The sequence below is a fragment of the Schistocerca nitens genome, chromosome 1 (assembly GCF_023898315.1).
Source record: "Schistocerca nitens isolate TAMUIC-IGC-003100 chromosome 1, iqSchNite1.1, whole genome shotgun sequence".
In the NCBI taxonomy this organism is placed as follows: domain Eukaryota; kingdom Metazoa; phylum Arthropoda; class Insecta; order Orthoptera; family Acrididae; genus Schistocerca; species Schistocerca nitens.
The window spans coordinates 1,072,811,079-1,072,822,494 of record NC_064614.1 but is presented as its reverse complement, the minus strand read 5'-3'; the positions used below and the strand labels follow the sequence as shown (position 1 = coordinate 1,072,822,494).

Here is an 11,416-nt window from a genome sequence, read left to right as displayed (position 1 = left end):
CAGATAAACTGGTGCTGCGGGATCGAAAATGTAGTACGGACTTTGCCACAGTAGCAGAGAGCTGCTAATTTCAGACCATGACCGTTGATCACACTTGGGTCAGCTGCTGGTTAAAGTGTTGCAACTGTAAATGGAAGACTTTGTTTGATAGTTTTGTGCTGATGCAGTCTGAATAAATTATGCCATTGGATAATAAACGGTTTAGTTTGGAGACCTAACCCTCGAGGGGGGGGGGGGGGGGGTTTGAGGCACAGTGGTGCTTCATGAATTACAAGCAAAAAAGCACAAAAAACAACTCAGGAAAGGTTCGAACAACTACTTTCATTCAGGGACATGCATTGGAATCTATTGATAATTTAGGGGCCAAATAAGAGGGTAACATAATGGAAACAATGGTCAATCTGCTTAGTATATAAGAGAGCATACAGATTTCAAGGAGGAAACGTATGAAGGCGCAGACTTCCTCGTTATCCATATGTGCGACATATCTTTCGTGTTAACGAAAGTAATATCCCGCTTTACCTCATGTCAAATCTGAAATGAAATGAATACCATGAGGAATCGAATGCCGGCCAGAGTGGCCTAGCGGTTAAAGGCGCTACAGTCTGGAACCGCACGACCGCTACGGTCGCAGGTTCGAATCCTGCCTCGGGCATGGATGTGTGTGATGTCCTTAGGCTAGTTAGGTTTAAGTAGTTCTAAGTTCTAGGGGACTTATGACCACAGCAGTTGAGTCCCATAGTGCTCAGAGCCATTTTTGAGGAATCGAATATTTGTTGACTGTGTCTCTTTTTGCTTCCATCCCTACCAACATATTTCTTCATTCTCGTGGTAATCGTGACATTCTATATGTATGCTGCAAAAGATTGCACGTGGACACATTCGACATCGAGGTGCGAAGCATTATATTCAATTCAATTCAAATAAGCTTAAGATGCATTTTTATTCCGCCTGTAGTTTGAGATGATTATGAACGTTACGGAAAATCATTTCACATGCTTTGTGCTGAATGAGAAACACTGAATCATCCGTTTTGATTTCCTACTTTGAAATGATATAATGTCGGTTACCAACAGCCTTCTGCCACGCCAGAAGCTGAAACTTGTACCATTCTGGATTAATGATAATTGAATGCCTGAAATGTATGCATAGCCCACAAGGCGACGTCAGGAACTATCAGGAGAGAACGCCGCATGAAAACCAAACATGCGCGCACGTCTCCCCTGTGAAGAACCGTATCGGACAATCACGACAAGCATTTCGCTGAAGAGCTGCTTCATAAGAGAGCTGAGAATAGACAGCGTCGTAGCAAATATTTGTCAACACTTTGATAGTGCATTTACTTCCGGGTGTAGCCCGGTATTACCTCGCTAAATTCACATGGCGTTCGTATTTCACATCGAAGACTCATACGATATAACGCACTGTAAGACGAGACACTTAGAAAGTATATTTAATTTCTGGACTCCAAGAACGGCGTTCTTCACATAAGTAACACCTATTGCGTTTTGAGGCTCAGGAAATATCGCAATGACTATAGTCCGTCTGTTACGGCAGGTGTGTAGTTAGCTAAGTGGTTCCGTTATGCGTTGCGATAATAGTGCTGTATGAGATGGTATTTCAGTCTCGCAGAAAGCCGCTGAACACAACCTTTTTATATTCCATTTTAATTAATGGAGTTGCAAACTGCTAGTAAAAATTCCTTATACGAAATCTGAGGAATGCCTTTACACACAAATCTTCGTGCAATTTCGACTTAGTAAATTATGTTAATATCACGGATGTCTGCTTTGCAAATGCCAAGCTGCTTCACCGTGAACTAGTTTCGGAAACGATACGAGTTTGAGCTTCGTTCGTCATATAGGTCCGACATGTCAGGAGGCTGTTTATGAAGTGAACATGTTGATTAATATACTTTCTCTCCTCTATATTTTTGCAATAGCATTTAACTGTAGAGTTTTCCTGACACCGGCGTTAGCAATTCCTTTCCGTTCTCTGAAACCTAAAAAACGATATCTTTTTCTGGTTTAATTCTGATGACCTTAACTATCACTTTCGTCCCAGTCTATAAAATTAATTTCAGGCCATACTCAGCTCTTGCCGATTAATGTAATACAGTAATTCTCCGTTGCTTTCGAGCGTGAGTGGAAATCGTAGACATTTTCTGTTTAGCAACGTTTAATAATAAAGAAGCGTTTTAAGTTATCAAAAGCGATGAGCGGTAGCAGGCGCTTTCGATAAAGAACGGGGGAGTGCAACGCCGCTGCTGTCGCCACGGCCGCTGCCGGTAGCCAGCAAGTGGATCCTGGAGCTTTACCGCATACAGCGTCCAGAGGAGGACAGTCTTCGAGAAATGTGCCGCAAAATGCTTACTGGATAAAATTTTGTTATCGGTGCGTCAGAAAGTGAAATAGATTGAATCTGCGCTACCATTAAATTCGCGTGTTCACCATTCAGACAGAAGAGGCTATAAAAATGTTTTATTCCAGCTGGTCTCGATCCACAGACATCACATACAGGAAGAACGCGTGCTGCTGCTAGACCACGGCCGTTAACAGGCTCTTCTTTCTCTAACATCGGACGAGACTTCCTCCAGGAAGTGCCACAGTCTACAGTGTTGCCAGATTGAGCAGAAAGCCGGACTTAGAGAATTAGCGAGTTGGTCAGTTTATTTGTCCCAAGTCGCGATCGGCGCTGACTTAGCCTCTGCAGCGGCCGGCCGCCGGTCGAGTTTTGTGTGAAAGAGTGTACATGGGCAACAAGTTGAACGACATAATAAAGATGAAAGAGATTTGTTTCAAATTAACAGTATTTCAGAAAATAAATGTCTGGATTATTTAAATAGTTTATGGACGGTGATGAGAGAAACGCGAAAACTGCAGTTAATGACGAGCATGTTGATTTTATACCAATGGAAGAACTAAGGGCGTGTTGAAGATGTCCAAAAACAGATTTCAGATGAGAGATCTTGCTTGGGCAGGGTTTTTCGAGCCTGCCAAATTATTGAAAAACACAGATAGTAGAGTCACACCACTTATATGGAATTTATCGACAATGACAAAGTTTATGATAAAGTTAACAGTGTTAAACTGTGCGAAAAGAATGATGTACCTCAGCATGTAACAAGTGTAATTCAAAACTATGTACATCCACGACAAGATCAAAGTGAAAAAAGAAAGTGGGATTGTAAGAACCATCTCTCAAGGACTGCGACAAGAAAGCCTTTATCACCTGCATTGCTTGAATGACTTAAAGACATGACAGAATAAAGTAGTGCGCCAGTAGAAGCTTAATAATACAGTTGTAAATATACTCTTGTTTGCAGGTGATCATATAATCTTAGAGGCCTCGGAAGTTAAATTACAGAGAACAATTTCGTCCTCGCACAAGTTAGCAAAAGATTGTAATATGACTATATCTAAGATCATATGACTATAGTTAAGATAGTGGCATTCCATGGTAAGTGTGGTGTCGTCCAAAAGATCACGAAGCCGCAACAAAGTCGGCACTTCGCATCGGTAGCACAGAAGTTAAGGATGTGTCGCCGCGTTCCGCAACGACGCACACAGTTTTTACCAGCGCAGCAGCGCCACCGCACGGAATCTGATATACTGCCGAGCAGAGGAAGGCTCAGCCCAGTTCGTGACCTCCAGTCAGACAGTCAACATTGTCTTACTCGTGTCTTAGATTGAACTGTCATTCTAAACTTTGTGTTCTTCAGGAGAGGAGTTCAGTAAATGTGTGCATTAAATGATGCTTTAATATTCAAAGACAACTGAAAATAGTCGGTACGCTCGTCTGGCAATGGATTGTATAAAGTTAAGTAAATATTTTTATCATTCTTGTAATAAAGTGAACTAATATCTTGTAAGCACATTGTACAATTGTAATAGTACCCTAGTGATTGCTTTCATTTTGCAGTAGGCCTATTTGGCTGAAGTATAATCGCCAGATTAGCTGTAAGTAAACGGTACATAGTTTTGGTACAGTATTTCTAATTTTAAAGGTAATTATAAAATTAATTACTTTATTATACATTTTTGCATACGTCTGGTGGTTTTGACCTTGTTGCGATATCGATGGTTCTGTCACTGGTTCAAATGGCTCTGAGCACTATGGGACTCAACATCTTAGGTCATAAGTCCCCTAGAACTTAGAACTACTTAAACCTAACTAACCTAAGGACCACACACACCCATGCCCGAGGCAGGATTCGAACCTGCGGCCGCAGCAGTCCCGCGGTTCCGGACTGCAGCGCCAGAACCGCTAGACCACCGCGGCCGGCGGTTCTGTCACTATCTGTTTGCTTGTTAGTTACATTCCGATGGTTTTATTGAAGAAATAATGACTGGTTACCGCCTTATCCGACTTATCATTTTATGTAGCTGTCAATCTACATTCTTTACATAGATATTTTCGTGACCGTTTATTTCACAGATAATCCATCAGTATGGAAACGGCGTCCGAAAAAATAGTTTCCACACCATCACCGCCAAAAGCGCAAACCCCAGACGCGTCCCCAGGGGCAACCAATCCAGTCAAGCATCGTTATGTACCCGTAACAACATTAACTCTGGTTGCCCAAACCGAACTTCCACATTCGTGTTGTCAGGAACAAGACTCCATATGGTAAAGGTTACAAAAGCTACTGTCATTTGTCCCCATACAGACACCTTAAAAAGTTAATTAAATCAACCACACTTCAATGTCTCCCACTGTGAAAAAAATTGATAGGGTGTAAGTAGGCTGTTTAGGTTTTTTTATTGGTAACGCCACCTCTGTATAGAAAATCACTGGCTGTGCGGTGTGCAGTCTGTGGCTGCTTTGCATTGTTGTAATACTCGCCATTGTAGTGTTAGGCAGCTGGCTGTGAACAGCGCATAGCGTTGGGCAGTTGGACGTGAGCCGCCAGCAGTGGTGGATGTGGGGAGAGAGATGGCGGAGTTTTGTAATTTGTCATGAACTGCTATATATATGATGATATCAAGGTAAAAACATTCTTTGTTCTCTATTAATATCTTTCATTTGCTAACTATCCCTATCAGTAGTTAGTGCCTTCCATAGTTTGAATCTTTTATTTAGCTGGCAGTAGTGGCGCTCGCTGTATTGCAGTAGCTTGAGCAGCGAAGATTTTTGTGAGGTAAGTGATTTGTGAAAGGTATAGTTTAATGTTAGTCAGGGCCATTCTTTTGTAGGGAATTTTGAAAGTCAGATTGCGTTGCGCTAACAAAATATTGTGTGTCAGTATAAGCACAGTCCTGTAAAATTATTAAAAGGGGATGTTTCAAGGGAAAGGATAAAATGTCTCAACATGGTGCCTAAGGTGTAGGACGAGTTGATCTGGACAGCGTCTGTACCAGCTGTGGAAACGCGACTTCACTGCAAAAGAACTTACTATAAGCGCAGACTAAGTAGACACTCTGTAAAGGGGCTGATGAGAGCGACCGTAAAGGCATTTCCCACTTACAGTCGCTCCCATCGGCCACAGCGTCATGCGTCAACTTAGTTTGCTCGTATAGTAGCTCCCAGAGAGACAGAGCTCTTGGTGTTAGGGTTATTTAAAACCTAGGATTTCAAACCAAACAGGTAACTGAACAGAGGCCAAGATAACGGTAGTCATTCGCATGGTCTTAAGCGGGATGCTTAGATAGAGATACTGGCTTTCTATAACGGCAAGAACGACATCTCTGAGCGCCTCTGTTGTATCTATGTGCAAAGAAGCGTTCAAACTTGGCACAACTGGCTTTCTTACAACGGAGAATACCATCTTGATGAATATTACTAACTTTCAAATTAATTGCAATTGTGACCCTCAAAAATTATACTGGTGCACCATTAATGTCTATTCAGTACCTCTCGTCCACCTTCGTACCACACATAAAATCCCCTGAAGAGAATAGCTTGAAAATGCGGCAGAATTTTCCAACAACATCCACCCACCTACCCAAGAAAATCCCGAAACGGAAGAGAATAAGCATTGCCTTCCATAATTTCGGAAACACCAAGTGATTATGGACAATGGAAAGGAAATGCATTATAAAATTGCATTTTATTGTTTTCTAAATGTTTATTAAGCTCAAACAGTACATAGATAAATGCAAGTACAGAATTTTAGATTCATGAAAACTGCCACCCTTTGCTTAAATAATTGCCTTGCGTGATCTCGGCATGTGATGGTCAGTTTTGCCAGTTTGTGGGTTGGAATTAAGTCTCCATTCTTGCTGCAGCTTCTCCGACAAGTGTGTCCCACTCATGATTCCCTGTTTTCGGATCCTCCCGCCCAACTCATCCCTTAGTAGTTCGATTGAGTTACAATTAGTGAACTAGGGAGGTCATTCCACATTTTTCAAAATTTTCTGTACGTCTTGAGACATGACATAGTTCTGACGTAAGCGGGATGTACGTATTATTGCGTTTATGGGTCACTACCAAGTACTTTTCCTGGCGTTGTGATGTTTTCGTGTGTGCTCCTGAACGAGGACGATCATCATAGGAGCCTGTATCTCAATGCCGGGATATGGTCTTGACAACTCCGCTGATGGAAATCTTCAGATTGTTTGATATTTGTCCAACACTATTGCCTTCTTGGTGCAAAGTGATTATCTTTATCAAAAAATGGTTCAAATGGCTCTGAGCACTATCGGACTTCTAAGGTCATCAGTCCCCTAGAACTTAGAACCAATGAAACCTAACTAACCTAAGGACATCACACATATCCATGCCCGCGGCAGGATTCGAACCTGCGACCGGAGCGATCGCGCACTTCCAGACTGTAGTGCCTAGAACCGCTCGGCCACCGTGGCCGGCGATTATCTTTATCCGTGAATCATGAGGCGTATGGCACTTTGGGGCAATTTTCAATTACTTTCGCTGCGTTTACTACCATCTTTCACGACATGTCCTATTTTCATACAAACGGAACTACAACTGAACGGATCTGTAAACAACGTACCTGACCACAGTCAAGCCGTCGCAGACGCCACCTGGCGTGGTCAGTGGAAGTACAGCGACAGGTAAAGTCAGTTTGTATAAATCTGAGGGATATTAATGTGTACAAGTACACTACTGGCCATTAAAATTGCTACGCCACGAACATGACGTGCGACAGACGCGAATTTTAGCCGACGGGAAGAAGATGCTGTGATATGCAAATGATTAGCTTCTCAGAGCATTCACACAAGGTTGGCGCCGGTGGCGACACCTACAACGTGCTGACATGAGGAAAGTTTCTAACCGATTTCTCATACACAAAAAGCAATTGACAGGCGTTGCCTGGTGAAACGATGTTGTGATGCCTCGTGTAAGGAGGAGAAATGCGTACTATCACGTTTCCGACTTTGATAAAGTTCGGATTGTCGCCTATCGGGATTGCGGTTTACCTTATCGCGACATTGCTGCTCGCGTTGGTCGAGATCCAATGACTGTTAGCAGAGTATGGAATCGGTGGGTTCAGGAGGGTAATACGGAACGCCGTGCTGGAATCCAACGGCCTCGTATCGCTAGCAGTCGAGGTGACAGGCATCTTATCCGCATGGCTGTAACGGATCATGCAGCCACGTCTCGATCCCTGAGTCAACAGATGGGCACGTTTGCACGTTTGCAAGACAACAACCATTTGCACGAGCAGTTCGACGACGTTTGCAGCAGCATGGACTATCAGCTCGGAGACCATGGCTGCGGTTACCCTTGACGCTGCATCACAGACAGGAGCGCCTGCGATGGTGTACTCAACGACGAACCTGGGTGCACGAATGGCAAAACGTTTCTTGTTCGGATTAATCCAGGTTCTGTTTACAGCATCGTGATGGTCGAATCCGTGTTTGGCAACATCGCAGTGAACGCACATTGGAAGCGTGTATTCGTCATCGCCACACTGGCGTATCACCCGGCGTGATGGTATGGGATGCCATTGGTTACACGTCTCAGTCACCTCTTGTTCGCATTGACGGCACTTTGAACAGTGGACGTTACATTTCAGATGTGTTACGACCCGTGGCTCTACCCTTCATTCGATTCCTGGAAAACACTACATTTCAGCAGGATAATGCACGACCGCATGTTGCAGTTCCTGTACGGGCCTTTCTGGATACAGAAAATGTTCGACTGCTGCCCTGGCCAGCACATTCTCCAGATCTCTCACCAATTGAAAACGTCTGGTCAATGGTGGCCGAGCAACTGGCTCGTCACAATACGCCAGTCACTACTCTTGATGAACTGGGGTATCGTGTTGAAGCTGCATGGGCAGCTGTACCTGTACACGCCATCCAAGCTCTGTTTGACTCAGTGCCCAGGCGTATCAAGCCCGTTATAACGGCCAGAGGTGGTTGTTCTGGGTACCGATTTCTCACGATCTATGCACCCAAATTGCGTGAAAATGTAATCACATGTCAGTTGTAGTATAGTATATTTGTCCAATGAATACCCGTTTATCATCTGCAATTCATCTTGGTGTAGTAATTTTAATGGCCAGCAGTGTAAGTGTATATGAGTAAAATAATTATCTGTACGATACTGTAAGTGATTTCATTAATCGTTATTTGAGCATACCATTCTGTATTCTAACCAATAACTGCCATAGACCACTTTCATCTTGCTGCGTTCTAATACGCAGCTTGGTGTTTCCAAACTTATGGAGGGTAGTGTTGGTCGACCAAGGAAACGATTTGCATTGGCCCGTCGTGACGACGGAACAGGCATATGATTAATCCCTGTGTGTAGGACACGATGTAGATGTGTGTAGTTGTAGGTGTGTGTGTGTGTGTGTGTGTGTGTGTGTGTGTTTGTGAGTGTGTGCGTGCGTTTGTATGTGCGTGCGTGAGCAGCGAAAAGCAGTTTGCGGAGTGACTCGGCAGACAGCGCGTTTCAGCGTCGTCAACGAAGTTCTCCTCGAGGTAGCGCCTTGATCCCGGCTGGCAGGCCGAGCTCACAGGCGGCGTGCAGATTGATGGACGGCGGAGGCTGCGGCAGGATTAGGGTCTGGATCGCCTCCAGCGTCACAGCCGGCCGATGCGTCTTCATCAGCGGCGCGACGCGGCGCGGCCCGGGCCGGTCACGCTCCCCCCGCATCACGGCGCAGACCGGCTAGTTTGTCGCCGCCGCGGTAACTTGTTGAATGGCGGGCGCCGCCTAACGAGCACCAGCCTCAACTGCAAAACTCGATTGTCGCGACAAGTCGCCGGCCAGCGTCTACGTGACACGCTGCGGTGCGGCGACGCCGTCAACCGGCAGCAGGCTAGAGACCTGTCGGTCGCCGATAGTAGAATAAGTCGCTTGTCTCGTATTGTAGATACTGGCACCAACCAAACGCCGCGTTAAAGTACGCTCGTAGACGCCTATGTTGAGGCCCGTAATTAAACGGCTTGCTTCTGTATGTGAAGGATTCGTAAGAGCTTGCTACAGCACGTCATTCGTTAGAATTTTGTGTGTGAGTGTTATTTCTAGTATTGAAATGTTCCTGTGAAGAACGTTCAAGCGGCAATTATTATTCAGTTGCGACTAGACCAATTAATAAAGTAGTAATTGAAACAAAAAAATTGTTCAAATGGCTCTGAGCACTATGGGACTTAACTGCTAAGGTCATCAGTCCCCTAGAACTTAGAGCTACTTAAACCTAACTAACCTAACAGGATTCGAACCTGCTACCGTAGCGGTCGCGCGGATGCAGACTGTAGCGCCTAGAACCGCTCGGCCACTACGGCCGGCTAGTAATTGAAACATACGTGCATTAAAATGTTCTGGGTGCGGATGCATTTCTTGTTGACGCCCAACGTTTCGTCCCCTTCTGCGGACCACATAAAGGGGGTTGTAGCTTTTTCTATGGTCCGATGCCAAAGCTGGCTCGCTACTAAATAAAGTGCTCAAACGCAGGCGCATGCCGTTACTTAAAAAAAGAAAAGAAACCTCGAGTGGAATTCGCCGTTGTCAGCTGCTGTCGTCCGCTATTGCTACCAACCCATGTTGGAAGACTGGTACACATCTTCTTCAACACTGGAATCCAGATAACACTTCGTTTCACATCCTTCTCCTTCTGATTAACATAAATAACTAAACTTCGACCGAACAGGCTATGAAGGCTCTAACAGTACCGCCACTTGCAAAGTAGGTTAGAAATCAGATTTATAAACATATGTTCGCTTCATCGGGCAACAACAAAGTTATTGACTGTGGATGGTTCCGTCAGAATGGAAATAATGAAGTCACTGTAAAAAAGTCATTAATTTTGGCACTTGTCTTGAATGGATTCCCACGTAGATTTCGTCGAAGTTGTTATGGCTCATCTTGTTGATTCTAGGGTGATTCCACTTTGACTGCTAGAAGGTCCAGATCTGTATTTTAGCAATACTTGAAGACCTAACAAATGCGTTTTTCAGGAAATTCTTAATGATCAAACAATCCCAGATCAGGACAATGGTATGGTAGAAATAATTTTTGACTTGGTGTTCACGATCCATATTTTTATTAAACTTCTTGTAAATTCACATATACTTCTTCTTAATTGTCACATCATCAAGAAAACATTTTTGTATCAATCTTCATATATTTAATTTCCACTTTAACCAAACACAAGACTTGGCTGTTCTTTTACAAAGCGAAATAACAACTTAACTTCTGCAAAGTGAAACGAAGACTGTTCTGTGCGCATTCGCGCCAAAACGGTTACAAGTTAGTCAAAGATTACGACAGTCTCACAGAAATGAATACACACAAGAACCATATCACTGTAATGTATCGACACATCGGTGTACCTATACATTAATAAAACCAAATGTGAATATTGTCACAAAGATATGTCTGTTACTTCGCAGAAAAGTAGTACGATATTACTGGTATCGAGAACTGGGGTTGGAGCGCCGTGATGGTCAGGTAAATAAAGAACCATTACAAGGCCCAACAGTACCGACCGGCCATCGTCTCATCCTCAACCCACAGGTGTCACAGGATGCTGATAGGGAGAGTCGTGTGGTCAGCACATCACTCTTCCGGTCGTATGTCTGTTTACGCTACCGGAGCCGCTACTTCTCAATGAAATAGCTCCTCATTTTGCCTCACAAGGGCTGAGTGCACCCCGCTAGCCAACAGCGCTTGGCAGACCGGATGGTCACCAATCCAAGTTCTAGCCCAGCCCGACAGCGCTTGACTTCGGTGATCTACTGGGAACCGGTGTTACCACTGCGGCAAGGCCGTTGGTCTGATTAACTTAAAGGGCGAACAAGCATTTCAATACAATGGCCGAACAGTCTAGAATCGGTATGCCAATCAGGCAAAATCACCGTTGGCATTAAGGCAATCATCCCACCAATGCACGGGACTGAAGATCCCCTTTTGGTAAAACATCGTGTCCAGCTGTATGATGAAGACCGTAACTGCCTGCTCCAAATCATCGTCCGACAGGAATCATCGGCCTTTCAAGAATTTT

The 11,416-nt window shown here is 44.3% G+C and overlaps 1 pseudogene; it reads right to left on the bottom strand.

Annotated features, from left to right (window-relative positions):
- Nucleotides 1-11,070: 11,070 nt before the first annotated feature.
- LOC126206463 (5S ribosomal RNA) lies at nt 11,071-11,188 on the bottom strand (annotated as a pseudogene).
- Nucleotides 11,189-11,416: the final 228 nt, after the last annotated feature.